Source organism: Taudactylus pleione, unplaced genomic scaffold (genome assembly GCF_031769625.1).
Source record: "Taudactylus pleione unplaced genomic scaffold, aTauple2 ptg000671l, whole genome shotgun sequence".
Taxonomy (NCBI): domain Eukaryota; kingdom Metazoa; phylum Chordata; class Amphibia; order Anura; family Myobatrachidae; genus Taudactylus; species Taudactylus pleione.
Genome location: NW_028285073.1, coordinates 782149 through 801679, shown reverse-complemented (window position 1 = coordinate 801679; position 19531 = coordinate 782149). Strand labels below are relative to the sequence as shown.

The 19531-nt window shown below is 41.4% G+C and overlaps 1 pseudogene; it reads right to left on the bottom strand.

Moving 5' to 3' along the window:
* LOC148478191 (uncharacterized) overlaps window positions 1-16001 on the bottom strand; it is a 30599-nt pseudogene extending 14598 nt beyond the window's left edge.
* Window positions 16002-19531: the final 3530 nt, after the last annotated feature.

Sequence of the window (19531 nt, the reverse complement as noted above, 5' to 3'; positions counted from 1 at the left end):
ACATGTTCAAGGTCTAAAGTCTTAATTTTACTGTATGACTCCGTACGCAAATAGCGTCAATTTTAGAAGGTATAGGCAGGAGCGTATAGAGGTTTAAATTCAGTATCCTTAATATATATATATATATATATATATATATATAGGTATATACATTGGGTAAAATAAGTATTGACCACATTAACATATTTCTCAGTAAATATATTTGTATTTGGTTATTGTAATGACATCACCCATGCAGTCCACACATGCAAGGAAATCAAACCATAGATGTTCATATTGAAGTTATGTGTGATAATGTGAAACACAAGGAAAACATATTGAACACGCGTACTGACATTTATTTAATACTTTGTACAAAAGCCTTTGTTGGTAATGACAGTTTCAAGATGCCTCCTGTATGGAGAAACTAGTAGCATACATTGCTTAGATGTGATTTTGGCCCATTCTTCCACACAAACTTGAAGGTTCTGTGGGCCTCTTCTATGATCTCTGATCTTTAGTTCTTTCCATAGATTTTCAACTGGATTCAAGTCAGGTGATTGGCTGGGCCATTCTAGCAGCTTTATTTTCTTTCTCTGAATCCAATTGAGAGTGTTCTTGGTTGTGTGTTTGGGATAATTGTCTTGCTGAAATGTCCACCCTCATTTCATCTTCAGCATCCTGGTAGATGGCAGCAGATTTTTATCAAGAATGTCTCTGCGCATTTTTCCATTCATCCTTCCTTCAATCCTTCCTTCAATCACATGAGGTATGCCAGTACCATATGCTGAAAAATATCACCACACCATAATGTTCCCACCTCCAATCTTCACTGTTGGTACAGGTATGGTGTTTTTGGAGTGATATGCAGTGCCATTTCTCCTCCAAACATGGTGTGTATTATGGCATCCAAAGAGTTCAATTTTGGTCTCATCTGACCAGACTATATTTTCCCGGTATTTCAAAGGCTTGTCCAAATGTTGTGCAGCAAACTTTAAAATAGCTTCAACATGCTTTTTCTTCAGCAATGGAGTCTTGCATGGTGAGCGTGCATACAGGCCATGGTGGTTGAGTGCATTACCTGCTAATTCCAGGTCTTTCTGAAGCTCTCTACAAGTGGTCCTTGGCTCTTGGACAGCTCTTCTGACAATTATTTTCACTCCTCTGACAGAAATCTTGTGAGGAGCACCTGGTCATGGCCGGTTTATGGTGAAATTATGTTCTTACCACTTCTGGATTATGGCCCCAACAGTGCTCACTGGAACATTCAGAAGTTTAGAAATCTTCAGTAACCAATGTCATCAGTATGTTTTGCAACAATAAGGTTGCGAAGGTCTTGAGAGAGCTCTTTGCCTTTACCCATGATGAGATGTTTCTTGTGTGACACCTTGGTAATGAGACACCTTTTTATAGGCCATCAGTTGGGACTGAACAAGCTTATATTAATTTGCACTGACAAGGGGCAGGATTGCTTTCTAATTACTGATAAATTTCAGATGGTGTCTTGGCTTGCCATGCCTTTTTGCACCTCTCTTTCTTCATGTGTTCAATACTTTTTCCCTGTGTCATTTCATATTATTACACATAACTTAATTTATGGACATCTATGGTTTGATTTCTTTCCATGTGTGGAATGCATGAGTTGTTGCTGACATTTGGTGAAAATTTAATTACAAGCCCTATTATAAATATATTTACTGAGAAAAATGTTTATGTGTTCAATACTTATTTTACCCACTGTACTGTATATACTCCCAGTAGCTCCAGCCGCAAGTCCTGAACCTATTTTTCCAGAAAAATAGCCCTGCTTGGACTTATTTATCTCCTATCAATAACTTCACCAGTGCCTTTATCACAAATCCACCCTCCATTTTCAACCTGTATGGCAGAACATCTGTAGTAGAACAGATAATAAACACAGAATTTTTAAAGTCAGGTGTCTTCAAAACCGGTTGTGTCATATACCTGTAATGCCTGAAAACCCTCAGGCTTCCACTTAAACATAACTTTTTGTTAGGTCAGTCAAATGAACAGCAATGGTGGCAAAATTGGGTGTAAATCTTCTATAATATCCTGTGCATCCTAAGAAAGCTCTCACCTGCTTCTTATTTACGGGTTGCGTCCACTTTTGTTTTGCCTCAATTTTATCAAGTTGGTGCTTTATCAAACCTCTGTCTACATTGTATCCAAAATACTTCACCTATTCCATCCCTAAGCTACACTTTTTTGGGTTGGCTGTCAATCCTCAGTCTCATGGATACAGTCCAATACTGCCTGTACCCTGAGTAAGTGAGACTACCATTCAGGACTATAGATGATTACATCATCAAGATAAGCAGCAGCATACTGTCTATGGGGCCTTAGAATTTTATCCATCATCCTGTGAAAGGTAGTGGGTGCCCCATTTAAAGCTGTCTTGTCAGCAGCCTCTGGTTAAGTCTAAAGTGCTTAAGTACCATACTACTGTATTATCAGCATTGCAATTAGTTAATTCACATGAAGCCTTGGGTAGGCATCAACCTTAGACACACTATGCAGTGAGTACTGAGTGGGAGCATCACCTAAAATTGTGATTGCACCACCAGAATCAATACAGTTATCAGTCTGTCCCACTCTCCTCTAACTGATTTTGCTGCTTTTTCTACCTGCTGCTGCTCATCCTGCTCAGTTGATGCTTGTCTGGATACTGGAATGGTGGTTCTCTATTTGGAAAAAGGATACATGAAATATGGAAAGCCCAGCAATGAGAGAACACTCTAGGCCAGTGGCATCACTAGGGGAGTGCTGGGGGTGCGCACCACAAGGGGTATCACCCTCTTAAGGGGTGACACCAAAATGCTGGTTCCACCTCAGTGACCAGAACCCGAGCTCTTTACTGTGATGTTATTGTCCAGCACCAAGCACTCAGTCCCTGAAGAGCCGGTAGTGCGGGTAGAGTCTATGGGGCAGTGTGAAATCTCTGGGAGTGCTGGCTACACCCCCAGAGTGTTGAAACAGAGGCCATGCATGCTTTTTGGCACACGCTGGGGTTATATTGGTCGCACTTGGTGTCTCCGACCCTAGTGATGCCACTGCTCTAGGCACTGTTGTTAAATCAATAGCACATACGTTTAACTAATAGATCTCACTAGTTGCAACTAGCTCCAACAGTACATTATTTACAATCACATTAAATAAATAGACCTATTTTCTACTAACCCATAGTGAAATTCAATTAAAAGTATTCACATTCAATAAATAAATATACAGTACCCCCTCATGGCCCCAACATTAAACAATTAGGGGTCTATTCTTCATCCTACAAATAACAGTTTTAACACAGTTTATAAATATATATGTAGTCAGCCCTATTCATCAATCTTGTAACGCAGGAGATATCACAGATATGTCCTGGTTACAGTCCTGACACGATAATTTCCACACTCCCCATACTTTAGTATGGGGATGTAGAAATTAAGCTATTCATCAACTTTCGAAAATCATATATTTTCAGAAATTGACTGTGTAACTATTAGAGATGAGCGGGTTCGGTTCTCAGAGAATTGAACCCACCCAAATTTTGCAGATCCGAGTTGGATCCAAGACCGGCTCGGGTTTTCCTGCCTGACTCAAAGCGAGGCAAAATATCATCATCCCGCTTTTGGATTCTCGCAGGTTTTGGATTGTATAAAAGGTTCCCCATGCTCGCTGCCATTTTCATTCCAGCTGCGAAGAGTGAAGAGGAAGCAAGAAAGGGGCTGTGCTCTTGTTGTCATAGCGGTTATGCTGTTGCTGTGCATAGGGGCTGGCTGCTTAATGTCTATAGGGGCTGGCTGTTGTCCATAGTGGCTGGCTGGCTGTTGTCCATAGGGGCTGGCTGGCTGTTGTCCATAGGGGCTGGCTGTTGTCCATAGGGGCTGGTTGGGCTGTGCTGTGCTGTTCTCCATAAGGACTGTGTTGTTGTCTATACTCTATAGGAGCTGTGCTGCAGACGGAATAGGGGGGCTTCAGTGGCTCCTGTGTCACTGCAGTCCACAAAGGGGTGCTGCTGTGTTGTACAGGGGTTGCTCTGTCCATCAGGGGTGCTCTTCACTCCCAGTGTGAAAAAATAAATATATAATAAAAGTGTTTTTTTTCTGTGTGTGTGCGCGCGTTAGCCGCACTTATCAACAACGTAGCTGTGCAGAGGTGCTGCCTGTGTCATTTATCAAGGGGCTGCTGCATCGTTCAGGGGTGCTCTCCCCCCAGTGTAAAAAAAATAAAATAAATTAAAGTGTCTTTTATTCTTTGTGTCTCTTCCACCATATATTTTTTTGTGTGGTTGTGTGCTTTAGCTGCGCTATAATTGCTTGGTGACACTACTGCAAGACCGCAGTGAGTATTGAGGACAGTCACATGACAGGAGAGCAGGATCCACATACAAGTCTTGTAGCTTCTGGCAGCAGTCATGATGACGATGAAATGCCGTCAACGTCATGTATGAAGGCCGATGCCCCAGGGCTTAAGTCAGGCTATGTAAAATCAACTTTTAACCTGTTAAAGAAAAAAAAATCTAAAGCTAAGTTAGCTTTAGAGAAACAAAAAATTGGCAATATGCCATTCACTACACGAAGTGGCAAGGAAAGGATAAGACGTTAGCCTTTATTTATGACTGGTGGTTCAAGTAGTGATAATTTAAGCCCTTCTGCTTGTAGGAGAGGTTTAAAAAAGTTTTAATTGTTAAGACGAGTAAGACACCGAAACCAACTGTGTGCTCCGAAAAGTCACAAATCCCAGAGGAGAGTCCAAGTGTGTCTACGATTGCCATATTTGAGCCTGACCTTTCTAATACTGTACTTGAAGAGGATCATCCTTCCACCATTTGTGTGCCCTCTGCAAATGTGGGGATGAGCAGCACAAGTCAACATGCTGACATAGAAATCGAGGATGCTTCTATGATATTGCACCTAGAGGATGAGGAGGATATTTATGTAGTTGGTGATAACAACAAGGATGATGAGGATGTTGATGCCGGGGATGTCTAGCTCTGTGTTCCACTACTACTCAGCCCGGAGGCTGCATCAACAATTAACTATCAACTATCAATTCTTACTTCAGCTAGTGGCTGCGCCAACTATCAATTCTTACTTCAGCCAGTGGCTGCACCAATTATCAACTTTCAATTCCTCCTTCAGTCAGGGACTGTATCAATTATCAACTATCAATTCTTCAATCCTCATGGGGAACCCCAACCATCATCTTTGCACAGTGCTCAACTCTATTTATCACTCAGTTTTCATTCTGCCCACGAATCGTGACAGCCAGCTAGCTGGATGCAACCTTTTGACCATTAACTAGATGAAAAAAATCAATATTGTGAGCTGTGAGGTGGTCAAAATTGACTGGAAATGATAAATGTTATTGAGGTTAAAAATACTGTAGGAACAAAAACAGGCCCATTTTATGTGATTTAGCTGTTTTTATGATTTTTTTTTAGAAAAAATCCAGATTCAAAACCAAAAACAAAACACGGAAGTGCGGTTTTGTCAAAACCAATCCAGATCCCAAACCAGAGGAGATACAGATCCAAAACCAAAACACGGGTGTCTGTGCACATCTCTAGTAACTATACGTCATTCTCAGATGGCGTATAGCTACCGATTAGCATCACAAGCTGGTTTTCACACTGCAGCTTGTGTGGGAAAGGGATCTTTTCAGATCCCTTTTTGCTGTCTCTCCGCTGCCCCCAGCACAGGGGCCAGAGTCTGCAGCCCCCTTTACACAGTTCCTGCCCACAGTCCGCCAGCCAGCAGCCTCCATCTTGCAACATGTATATGACAACAGGGCAAAGGGAGGTGGGGGGGGTCCATGGTGTGCTTGTGACAGAGGATGCGGGTGGCACATTGGATGGAGTGAGCAGCGGGGGGAGCCGGAGGACAGATCCCACGGCTGCTACATTCCAGCTGGGCAGATCAGCGGCGACAGCATCCTCTATGACAACCGGGTAGAAGTGGCCAGGAAGGTTTCTGTGAGGAGAGCGGAGACACATGATGCAGGGGGGGCAGGAACCATCGCCGGCAGATCAGCGGCTGCAGCATCCTCTATGACAGCTGGGCAGACCCATCCCAGAAGGTGTCTGTGAGGAGCCGGGACACAGGCTGCAAGAGGGGCAGGAACCACCACCGGCAGATCAGTGACAGCAGCATCTCTATGACAGCCGTGCAGACCCGCCAGGGGGGTTGTGGTCCGCGAGGTGCAGTCAGCTGTGCGGGGAATGGGAGAAAGAACAGCAGCCAGCGGTTTGGGGAGTCAGGGAATAGGCAGCAGTCAGCTGTGAAGGGGGCCCAGAGAAGAGGGGGCCAGCGGTCAGCTGTACGGGGAGCCCAGGGCTGCAGGAGGTATGTATCTCTTTTCCAAAAAACTGTTTTCACAGAAATTACAGTTTTTCGGAAGAGATACTTATGTACAGGAAGAATGATGAATTGCTCCGTTAATTAGGTAGAACTGAATGCGAGTTCTAAACCTAATTAACACTGCATAATTTAGTTTTCATGAATCGAACCCTTAGTATTCACATTTAATAAATAGACCTCCTTCTCCACAAGTTCTGATCTACATTCAATTATAAACTCCAAAACTACCTTACCATTAAATAGTCCAAACGACACATTATATTAATAACCACCATAATGAACCCCCAATTACATAAAATAGCCTTTACCATCAAATAAATTGCCCTCACCCTACTAATAAATGATTATCTCACAGACACTGTTAAATGACTAGCCCTATCCCACATGCCCATACACACAAAACAAAACACATTTTAAAAAGAATTCCACTTCCCCACATTCTTCTCAGCACCCACCCTTACATACACTCAACCCCTATCGCTGCAGATGCTGACACTGTTAAGCCGCATACACACTAGATGATTTTTATGAATGATATGGACAATAATGATATAGTTCAATGATATATCATTCTGTGTATATGCAGTGAATGACCAACGATGCACGCTCCTGCGGGTCATTAACAATGTCTTTTGTCATCCTTGCATGCAGGCCAATCTGCCGATATTGTCAAGAATTGCCTGTTCAGAGATGTGGCAGGATGACTTCACTGAAAGTTATCTTTAAAGATATCTTTCAGTGTGAACACCCAAAATTGTTTATCCTACACTACAGAAAGATCAAGGGAAATCTTTCACCAATATCATTCATACAGCACATCGTCTAGTGCAGTGGTTCTCAAACTCAGTCCTCAGCACCCCACATAGGTCACATTTTACAGGTCACCCAGAAGGTGCACAGGTGTATTCATTACTCACTGACACCTTTTAAAAGATTCACGGGTGGAGCTAATTATTTCACTTGTGATTCTGTGAGGAGACCTGGAAAACATGCAATGTTTGGGGTCCTGAGGATCGAGTTTGAGAACCTGTGGTCTAGTGTGTATGAGCCTTTACTATTACAACCACAGAAGAATTTATTAAAGATTAAAAAAGTAAAGAAATGGGTAAAATTTAGGTTTTAGTTTATGGCAGAGGTTCCCAAAGTCAGCCATTACAGTCCACGTTTTAGGGATATCCATGCTTGAGCACAGGTGACTTAATTAGTACCTCAATCCATTTGATTTAACCATCTCGACTCAAGCTTGGATATCCCTAAAACAATAATGGCGGACTTTGGGAACCTCTGGTTTATGGGAATAACATTTCACCCCGCAACTTTCACTTGTTCTTGTTTAGCTACAGTTTTTAACTGACAACCAAAAATCCTCACTTTTAAACCATAGTTGGAATGACATCTCTATGCTGAATGATGGCACATATGTCTGATGCCACATGGACGTACTGTATCCGAGCGGCAAGCTTTTCGATAGTCTTTATAATCTCCAAAGGTGTAAAGTATTAACACCCGCAGAACACCAGTCTTAATGCCCACATGTAAACCTACTTGTAACTTAAATTATATATACAGTTTATGTACAATTGCTATGCATGCAGATGAGGTCCCCCAGTAAATGACTTTATTGAAGGAAAATATCCTGTAAATTGAGCATTTTATTGTCCCATAACCAGTTTACAGTCTCTGTTTCCTGGATCTTTAAAGAAGGTGCTTGGCAAACACAAGTGTTAAGCACCTTTTCCAGGAAAGAAATGCTTATTTTAGGCTCTTCATCTTGCTGCCAATCTGATTAGGCTCCAAACATGAAAAATCAGTGTCAGCATTTTTTCTGTTCAGTGATACAATTTCAGATAGCAAATTTACTGAAGCATTTATTTCTTATAAATACTAACCCTAATATTACTTTAAGTCCATGATCTCATATTAACACATTCGTAGATTCAAAATAACTGATATTGGGCTTGATTCAGTCTCGTACGCTAATGCAAAAGCATTTGCGAATTTTGCCACTTAGCAATTGCTAAAACATGCTAATGCATCAGCCAGCAGAATTTGTATTGAGACGCCAACTGGAGCCCTTGTAGCTGCCCAAAACTGCGTATACAGATGCAGCATTGGACGCAGATCCTCAAAACATCGACTCCTCGAGTGAGTCTATGGTCACTCAGAATGGATGTGGTAATTGAGACGCTGGAGCTTTGCTTTCTGCGTGCGCGACTGCAGACACTGGCTAGTACACACCCGGGAAACTCCCCAACTCGCCAACATTTTGGCCAGAACTCCCCATAACCATCCACAAAATGGTGTTTTCCTGTCAATCAATTGCGAGTGAATCCTCACAGCGTGCGCGATCGCAGTTCATTCACAATGCAAGCGTAATGCGGCTGTGATGCAGTTGCTAGATATTTTTCATAGAAAGACTACAAAGCCCAGCAATAGGTTGCATATCCTTGCTTGAAAGTAAAATTACTACATCATTTTATATTGGTGCTACTTAAAACACTAAAACAGGCACTATATGTTCTTAATTACCATATATAATACCAAATATAATTACAATTTATAGTACAATTTTGCACATTAAAGACATAAACTCACATTCTGTATTAAACAGGGACACAACACTTCCACAAAACCAACACATACTGTACTTGTTCTAACATGCTAATTTCGGTTTTCATGTCTTATCAGTCACCATACTTGCCAATATTCCCAAATGGACCTCAAACCATGCCCTATTCTGCCTAAATCACACCCCAATCCAACCAAACAACACCCAATTCACCCAACCCCCATCCCAATCCACTAAAACCACAACACAGTAAACCCAAACCGTAACCCAAGGCACAAAAACCACACCCATGTTTGTGAAAAGCCACAGCCATTATATGCTTTTTTTGTATGCCAGGAGTATTTTCCAGATTAATGTATTTGATAGATGAATCTATAAATATTTTACAATTTCAAATTAGGAGATACAAATTCTAAAGGGTAAAGTGAGAAGTAGGCCTTTAATCTTCAAATGAGCACCCACCAGACCAAATTGTACTATTGAGCAAATCAATCTAATTCACGTGAAGCTCGAGATAACAAATTTGAGATTTCCTTACAGTACAGGACAAGTCCCTATTGATATATCACCTTACATAACTGTTTTTTATTTCATGTTCTGAATTGGAAAGAAGGACCATTATTTATGGCTGCATTTAAGAGTTTCAGAGAAATTGGAAAATAATGTAAAAGGAATGTGAACAGGAATTTTTATTGGAATGTGTGAAAGAACTTATTATCTAGTTCACAGCGTAGGTCTTATGTGAACATATTTTTTAAGCTATCCTTTATCATTTTTGCAGCGTTTTGCAAATTTGATACATAAGTGGATATTTTTAAAACTGTTTTAAAATATTGTCTGAAAATATTGCAAAATTATAGACTGAAAAATAGGTCTACTAAAATGTCTTGTTAAATGTTTCCAATATTTAGATTCACAAACACTTTTATTTCCGGTGCTTTTCCTATCCATTTGTAAGTTTCACCCAATTATTTGAAAATAACCAGCAATTTTTTTTTTAGTGGTGGAATTATGAGAGCAGAATAGGAGTCCAAGATGCTAGAGTGATATCATTAAATTCTTACCCAAGTCTTGCTATGTGGCCTGACAATGCACAGTTTTGTTCCTGCCTCCATTACACTAAAAATTATCCATCCACTCTGCCTGCAGTGCTGAAAGACTGGATGTCATTAAATATGGCCACACCTACCTGTGTGTCAATTTAGGCACTTGCCTGTACCCACGTTTGTGCAATTATTGACAAATGCTTACACGTTAGGAGATGAGTAGTGGAATTGAACAAGGAGGTTAGTCCACAAGTCGATTCCAAACCAGAGTAGGATTTTATTGAAAATAACAGGATACAGGTGATAGAAGAAAAGCAGCTGTCAATATGATAAGGTAGTAATCTCTCTTGGGCTAAGAGGTCTATGTATCAAGCAGTCAGAAGCATGTAGAAGTGGAACAGTGGAGAAGTTGCCCATAGCAACCAATCATCTTTTAAGAAGCATTTATCAAGTACAGTCTATAAAATAATAGGTAGGAGCTAATTTATTGCTATGGGCAACTTCTCCACTGGCCCTTTTCTCCACTTTTTCGCTGCTTGATACATAAACCCCAAAGTACTGTACTACCATACAGCATTGTAAGGCTCCAATAACACAGAGACAGGCTTGGTTTCATTCAGACCCTTTTATAGCGCCAAGTAAAAAAATCTTGCACCTGCAGCCTAATTGGCTCGACCTTTAAGTTTGGTGATTCAGACAAGTGACAAGTCATACACTATAGACATGATATGATTGTGACTGATGAGTCATACACAGTCAATAACACACACTAACTGTAAAAGGCAGCTTGTAGCATTTAACCATTTAACTACATGTCAACACCAATGATCGGCTGTGTGTGGCCATTATTAATGCAGATAGCAGATGAAAGAGAGGTAAAATGACAAACTGAAGTTAGGACAAGGATGGTAGCATTTGAAATGCCTGGAATCACATTAAAGTGGCAAATACTGTTTGGGATGTTAAAGAAATAAAATAGTACATCTGCTGCAGTTTCATTTATTATTAACAGGAGGAGATACAGAGCTAAAACCTCTGGTGTCTCTTTATCAAACTGGTAAAGATATTTATATTGAGTTGTAGTTTATTTTAGGGCAAGATGAGTATACACCACAAAATTACTATGTATATTTGTGTGTTTATATTATATGTACAGAAGATAGGCATATAAAAGTATACATTTTCTTTGAGAAATGGTGAATGTGGAATCCGTTGCTGTGGTTTGGCATTTATAGAGCTCCCGTAATTTTGAAATTAAAAACCAGGCCACCTCAGGCCACAAAGTGCAACCCATGCTTCCTTTTAGGTCCCAAATAATGCAAACAGTTACAAAATCCCATCCCAAACAACTTGGAATGCAGCTAGTTTAGGTTAAGCAGGAGTTTTAATATTGGAAATTAGGTTTGATGTTACATATTTGCAGGGATTCTCCGAGAAAAACTGGGCCACATGGAAACCATACTGTAACTAAACAAGGGTTATGAAGACTGGCCGTGTGACCAAGACAGCATCTGATACACATAGATTTTGGGGGGAATTTAATTAGCCAAGGTAATTTACCGTGTGCTAATTGATCCCCCGAGCTAACCAATTAGGCTCAAAGACAGTCTGGACGCAGCAGTTATCAGGGATTTTTTTTTTGGAACCTCAGCTGGCTCAGATAAAAATACACAATAAATAGCTTGTTTTCGCAATCGCAGCAACAAAAACACATAGGTCCATGAACTTATCATAGATTCTATGTATTTTTTTGCGATGAAAGATAATTTTTCTCATGGAAAAATGGGCTGTAATTGATTTGCTAAAAAAAAAAAAAAATTGCAAACAAGTCGCAATTTTCATATGCAAAAAGTTATCGGGCCTAATTGAATTTCCCCCTGAGTTTGAGACGGATTATAGTCTGTAGACAAAATGCTACGGAATAAGCTAAATTAGAAAAAAAGAATAAATAGGTTTGAGGAGAGCGGGTGCATGTGATCTGAACAACTAGTAATTATTTAACAATATCTAGGTTTAGTAATGCTATTGTTGGATGCCTATAGTAGTAAAAGAAAGGTTAAAGGACCAGTACTCCTAAAATACAAGTTCTCTTATACTGTATAATTTGCATGAGCTACTAATAATATTTCACAAATAAATATGTATTTGTGTCAGGATCTTATGAAAGGTAATGATATTTAAGAAACACTTTCTTAATTTTGTATTTATCAATACATTTCCACAATAAGCCCTGAATTAGACATGTTTAGTTTAGATCCACATTAACCACAGGTGACTATGTACATGGTTCCAATCTGATTTAGTAATCTAATTTACATTTGCAGACATGTGTTAGATGTCAGCTTGTTGTAAAGAAAACCAACTATTTTAGTAAACAGCCAGCAAACGAAGGGTTTCCACACTGTCTTGACCTGTTTTCTTGGAACATCTGTTTGTGGTTTTTGCAGTGAAAGTCTGGACATTGCTGTTGTATCATCGTTTCTTTGTGCACTCTCAACCACATGTCTATGAAGGGACATTGTGAAATCACACCCCTGGCGCCATCGCCCTGGCTCTTCACCAGTTCATGGGATATTTCAGGGCATTAACTATAAGTAGTCTGAGACCCACATGGAGCCTAGATAACGATATCTGTTACTCTCCATCTCGATGTACAGTAGTTTGTATTGCGGCCTCCATATCCCCAGCTTCCGGAAGATACACATAGTTTATGTTTGGAAAACAATGATTGTATTCTCAGTTGTGATCAATCCTAGATTTTTCATTCTAAAATAAAAATAAAATATTTTTTATTCTCTAGAAAGTTTCCCATGTTTTGTATTTCATATTCCAAAACTGACTAAATACTAAAGTAACAGGACTTAGTTTGTATATATATTATAGTGCTTTAATGAAGTATCATATATATAATATACAGTCTGTGCCTGGACACATTTATTATTAGAGATGTGCTGTTTGGTTCTCCAGAAATCCGAATCCACCCGAATTTCGTGAATCCAGACAGATCAAGTCGCGGTTATAATATACTGAGGAGATCTGGATAAATCCGTCATGGTTCTGATCTTCCATCTGTTTGGAATTCAGATTTTAAATCCAAATTTCGGGTTCTGGATTTAAAAAATTACATGATTTTAGCTGTTTTTAAAAACTTTTTATCATTTTAAAAAAAAAATCCAGATCCAAACCTAAAACACTTGAGGAAAGTTTTGCAAAGCCGAAACCAAAACACGAAGATAAATCCAGATCCAAAACCAAAACACAAATGCAATATAAAACTCCTGTTTTCTTCCCTATAAAAATCAAATCTGAATTTACTTTCCTGCCATGGATTGAATTTGCATATTAAATAGATAATGCAAATTGATTGCAGCAGCAACACTAATAATACTAATAGTAACAGGCAGGATCAAGGAGCACTCAGCTAATCAAAAGTAGCTGCTGCTGATCATCATCATTATAGATGGGATGTGGTTAAGATGCCAGCAGACAGGATTCTGGAAGTGGGTATACCAACGCCGAAATCCCAATGCCCAACAGGAAGCCGACACCACGATCCCGAACGCTGGCATTCTGAAGGTTAGCCTGGGGATTTGGGGGTAAGGATTAGGGACCCCCCGGGGTGGGTTACGGGAGGTTTAGGCTGCTGGGAGAGTGGGTTAGGGTTAGGCACCACTGGGGAGAGGTTAAGGTTAGGCACCTCCCAGGAGGGTTAGGTTAGGGTGAGGGAAGGGTTAGGCACCCCCGGGAGGAGGTAGAGTTAGGCACCAACGGGGGAGGTTAGGGTTAGGCACCACTGAAGGAGGGTTAGGGGTGGAGAGGAGGAGGGTTAGGGTACTTACCGGCCTCTGTCGGGATTTTGAAGATCGGGATGCCGCTGCTGGTTTCCTTATAGATGCATATTTTGCATCAGTGGTTGAGCACGCTCAACTTATACACATCCTGATAGGTGTATACAGTATGTGTCTATGTGGGATGCATTAGACAAATTGATATGAAAATGCCCTTACTCTTATTGGCTAATGCTTGTACGACCACTTCATTTCCCATTCCTCCATCTCTGATCATAAACAAGTATAAGTGCAAAATGTTACACTGTCTACATACGAATGGAAGCTTAAGAATTCTTTGTGCACATACAGTACACAGTACAAAAAAATACAATTGGCATCAAAATACGCTTACATCCAACTCTACATAATCATCATAGTGTACAAAACGCTACTAAACACAGCAGTAAAATAACAGTAGAGGAATTGGGGACAGACTGCTTTCTGTTTATTATACAGCTTTGTACAGTATACTGTATACAGCAGCTCACATATAATATTATTTTACTGATTCCATTATATTTTTTACTGTGGGCCACATTCAGAATCAGTGATGTTATAAAATGGGCAGGGTATGTTTAGGTTATGTTTCTTCATGCGTAGGTACAGACGGAATCGGTATGTATGACCGCCGGACATGAGGCCAGCGGTTGAAATCCCGACGCCAGCAGCCCGATGGGTGAAGATCCCGACAGCGGAGGTAAGTAGGCTATCCCTTTCCCCCCTCTAACCCTCCCTTAGGGGTGCCTAACCCTAACCTCCCCCCCTCTTGCCTAACCCTAACCTCCCCTCATGGGTGCCTAAACCTAACCCTCCCTCCCTGCACCATAAACCTAACCCTCCTAGAGGAGTGCCTAACCTACCCCTGGGGGTGCCTAACCCTAATTCCTCCTTCCCCTAGCCTAACCCTAACCCTCCTGGGGGGGTGTCTGACTCTAAGTCCCCCCGGGAGTCCCTAAACCTAGCCCCCCCTACCGTGTCTAAGAGGTCCCAACGCCCAGCTTACCTTTGTTCTGTACTGTAGCTAATGTTTTTCCAAATGAAAATTTTTGACTTTGCTAGTAACAACTACAAAGCAAGAAGGATTTAAGATTGGCTTATCCTCAAGAAACTCTGCCTCCTTTTTTTCTGGGACAATACATCTTCCCTAGTGTTCCTAATTCCTGGATGGAAAGTGATAACCAGGCTGAAATGGTCGGTAGTTTAAGCAATGAGCTGTCTTGAGGTACAATAAATTCTTATGATCTGTGAAGACTGTTAATGGAAACTTCACCCCCTCCAGCAAGTATCACCACTCATCCAGGGCCAGTTTGATGGATAGTAGTTTCTTCACCCCTACAGCATAATTTTTTTTCCCAGCTGAAAGAGTACCACTTCCTTGCTGCATCTCTTTATGAAAGCACTGCCCTGACCCTGAACGTAGAGTTATCTATTTCTCGGAAGAAAGGCTGATCACAGTTGAAGTGAAACACTGCAGTAGCCGGAAGAAACACTTGTTCAGCTTTAGGAGGCCAAACCCTGGTATATTGCCCTTTCTTATTGAATATGATAATGGGGTTGCTATAGATGAGTAGTTTGTAATGAATTGTCTATAGAAGTTGCAGAACCCCAGGAAATGCTATATTGCTTTTAATTGCTTGTAAACCAGTATGTTGAGGCCACGCAGGTCAAGTTCAGTAAAAATTTATGCTCCCTTAATTCTGTTGAAGAGTTCAAAGATTATGGGCAAAGGGTATCGGTCCTTAATGGTGATGGTGTTCAGACCCCGGAAGTCTTTGCAAGGTCTTAGACCCTCGCTTTCTTTTTAACAAAAAAGAGCCCAGCTCCTGCCTGTGACTTGGACTCCCTGATGAACCCACATTTAAGGTTCTGCTTTCCACGCCAAGTGCTTACCAGTTAGCAAGGAGATTACAAACGACGTTGGTTCTTTCAGTGGGGAAATTGACAGCCGATATCTCGAACTGTATTGAGCACCGATTTAGGAAACCCGAGAAATTTTGGAGTCTCCATCAATTTCTGCAGGAATAGGAATCTGTAGTGGTAATGAGACTCCTGCAGCTTGAATAGATGCTGCAGCAAGTGGTGCAGGCTGTGACAGAAGAGGCTGTAATGCATTGACCCACTGCACAAGAGTCTGCAGGCACTGTATTACCTGGGTCTGGTCATGTCCCAGAAGTTCTTTAGGCAAAGATTTACCAGTGGCATCCATGTCGTTATGGCCAGAGTATACTGTCACAATTCATGGAGAAATAATGTGGATACTGACCCACACTATAGGATTGGCTGGCACCCAGAACAGAGTCTAACATGTTGGTGGATTTCACCAGGGCCCCCCACAAGGAAGTTTGGGCTTCGCTGAGCCTGACATGCACGTATGGGCCCTCTGTCTGGGTACCCAAATACTGGAGCTGGGAACAGAAATAGACACTGGAGGGCGGGCAGGAGTGTAGTCATCAGAATGTGTCAAAACTAGGAGGGCAAACATGGTACCAGGGGTCTGGCAATAACAGCTCACGGGATAGCCAAGGTCGAACCAGAATTCACTAAGTGCAGCACCAGGAATAGAGCAGAATCAGGTCACAACTATTAGCTGTGGTCAGGAACAGGTTAATAGAATGTACTAGCACAGGGAGCACACAAACGCTGGAGCAAGGTTTTGAGCCTAATACTGTGGCACTTGTCAGTGCTCAGAGACTCCCTTTATATGTAGGAGATTCCCCTTTAAATTTCAAAGGTCCTCACATGCGCCCCTATGGGAGCTGCGGCTGCCTGTACACATACACAGCAGTGACAGACCAGCAGGAAGGAAGCTCTGGCCACTCTCATGTCACCATGGCAGGCGGTGCCACACACCTGCTCGCAATAGGGGCACCGCAGCCCGGGGAGACCAGTGCCACCAGACCCGGTGTGTGACCTCCAGGGCCCGGCACACTGTGACATTAAGAGCCAAAACACATGGGTCTGCGCACATCTCTACTTGGTTTATGTATCTTTTTCAAATGTTTATGAGCCATTATTATTGTTTTATAGTCCTTAACCAGAATGCTGGGTTTATTGATATCAACAGGGTAACAAGGAACAGTGGTAACACAGTGGTATCAACGGTAAGCAGATTGGCGGTATTGTATCGTTTAACCGTAGCATTTAGATGTCTCACCTCAAGAGCTAAGTGACACTCTACACAGTAAAAGTGGTGCCAGCTGCACATGAGTAGTAGTCCAGCTGTGACATAATCAGAACTGAGGTCTTGCTTCCTTCTGACTCTGGGTCCTAGTACCCTACATATATAGTACAGGGAGAAGGCAGTGCCAGAGCACACCACTCTCTAACAATTATTGGGTTAATTATTTCCTGATGAATTTGAACAAACATTGAAGCTAGGCCAACAACTGTTTATTACATCTAATTTTTTTATACTCTTTATGCTTGATATATAATTTATTTTTTATATCCCCGTGGCCACACATAATTACATTTTATGATTACATTTATATGTGTATATACCATGTCTCAAACATGTCTCTTAAATTTTATTGGTTGTTCAAACATGTCTCTTAAATTTTATTGGTGCAAGGTACTTATAAACAAATATTTGCACTTGTCTTTTCTTTTAAATACAGACCAAGGTCTTGATAGGAGTTTTCTAATCCTATATATATATAATAATTCTTAGTCCCTTTGAAAAGACTAATTACGATATTAATGTGATTCTTTTGTGACAGACTTCAATCAGCAATAAATTACAGAATTGGAAATAAAACTGTTCACATTTTGATGAAAAAAAAAAAAATCACAAAAACAATAGATATACTAAGCCTTGGAGAGAGATAAAGTTGGGAGAGATAAATTACCAACCAATCAACTACCAAATGTCATTTTTCAAACACAATGGCCCTCATTCAGAGCCACTCGCTATCGGCAGTACGCTCGTTCCTAGCGATGTTCGCACATCTGCGCATGCGTACGGTTTTTAGTACGCATGCGCGAACCAGTCAGTGCGGCCAAAAATCATTTGTACGCAATATAGCGAGTGCCTGCTATTTTGAGTGACAGAATGAGGCGTATGTGGGTGGTAACAGGGGAAGGTGCTTGAAAACGGGGAGTGGAGATCCGATCGCAGGCGTGCTTAAAGGTCAAAACGGGCATTTTATGGGTGTGCATAATTAATATAGCAGCGTCAATGACCACGTCACTTGGTTTTTTTTAACTCAGAACTGCTCGCAAAATAGCGGTTGAAAAAACCAACCACAAGAATAGCGAGCAGTTCATACGCTGTACGATGTACTCGATTAATCTAATAAATAGCGGACATGACGTATGGTGCGAGCGGCCCGGGAGCGTTTTTAAGAAATAAAAGAGCGTATGTTTTGCTCGCTCGTTCAGACTTAGAGGTGTGAACAGACTGCAATGTGCGAACGGATCATTTGCATAGCCACCCCTTGTTTTTGAACGAACGAACGCAAATAGCGAACGGCTCTGAATGAGGGCCAATGTGTCCTAAATGAAGAATACCCAGCTCTCATCCTTAGTGTGTGATTGTGACATCTAGTCGGTGTGTGTCCTATTCAGAGGACCAAGTATCAAATGACAGAGAACACTACACTTGGTGTTAATGTAAAAAATTTGATTTATTTAATTATCTCAAATCTTAAACGTAGCAGTACTAAGTGCTCTAGTTCTCAACATACATATCACAATGTCAGACTTAGTGATAAGATATATATCAAATACAATGTAGATTCCTTAACAATCCGCCGGCTGTCATGATGTGTAATTTATATCACCACAGACATAGGACAGACTGGGAGTGGGGAGGGGAGGGGGTGTGAGTTTGTGTCGGGAATATGTAAAGTACATGGACAAATGTGTATAGTGATGAGGGAGGAAAGTGTAAATGGGAATGGGGAAACTGTCCAAATGAAATCCTGCAGAGGGACTTATTGAGCATAATGTTAGTAGCTGATGCTTCGCTGCTACAGTCTGGTTGTCCTGCTTGTCCTATATAACCTTCCGGTGATAAGGTATAATGGGCAGCTGTCACTGTAACACTTAAAGGAGCTCCTAATATGCTGCTGGGTGCCGGTACTCCCATGGTGGTAAGCAGGAGAATGGCTGCGGTGGTAGCAAGAACAGGCTGCGCAGACCCATCAGTACTTACCCTGTAGATTCTCTTGTACCCAGGTCCTCAGCGGCTTCCGGCTTGTACTGGGCGTGCAGCTTATCCCAGCTGCCTGTGATTCTGATGCCTCCGTATAAATACTTAGCAGAAGATGGCCTGGAGTCCTGAAAGTAATCTTTGGTATAGTTGCTGGTGTAGCTGGACTAGTGTGTTGTTCAATCCCAACGCGTTTAGGCTTTGTACAGCCTTTATCAAGGGTTGTTGTTGAAATAGGGTTGGCATTGAAGGTGGTTACCTCTCTTACCCAAAGCTGCTCCTGTCGCAAGAGTGGAAGATCCTGAACGCATAAGCACACAAAAACACAACCTGTATATTTTTCAAACACAGCCTGTAAAGTGATGGGAGCTGATTGGTTGGTACTTTATCTCTCTCCAAGGCTTAGTACAGTGGGCGAATAGAAGTGAAACTTTGCTGTCCTCCTGCAAAGTGCTGAAGTAAGCCAAACCTAAAATGTGACACAGAGACTGGGCAGGCGGCCATATTATTGGTGGCAGCCGACACTGAGCTCCAATGACATGCGGTTGAGGGGAGTCACACACATTGGACAGGAGAACTGAGCT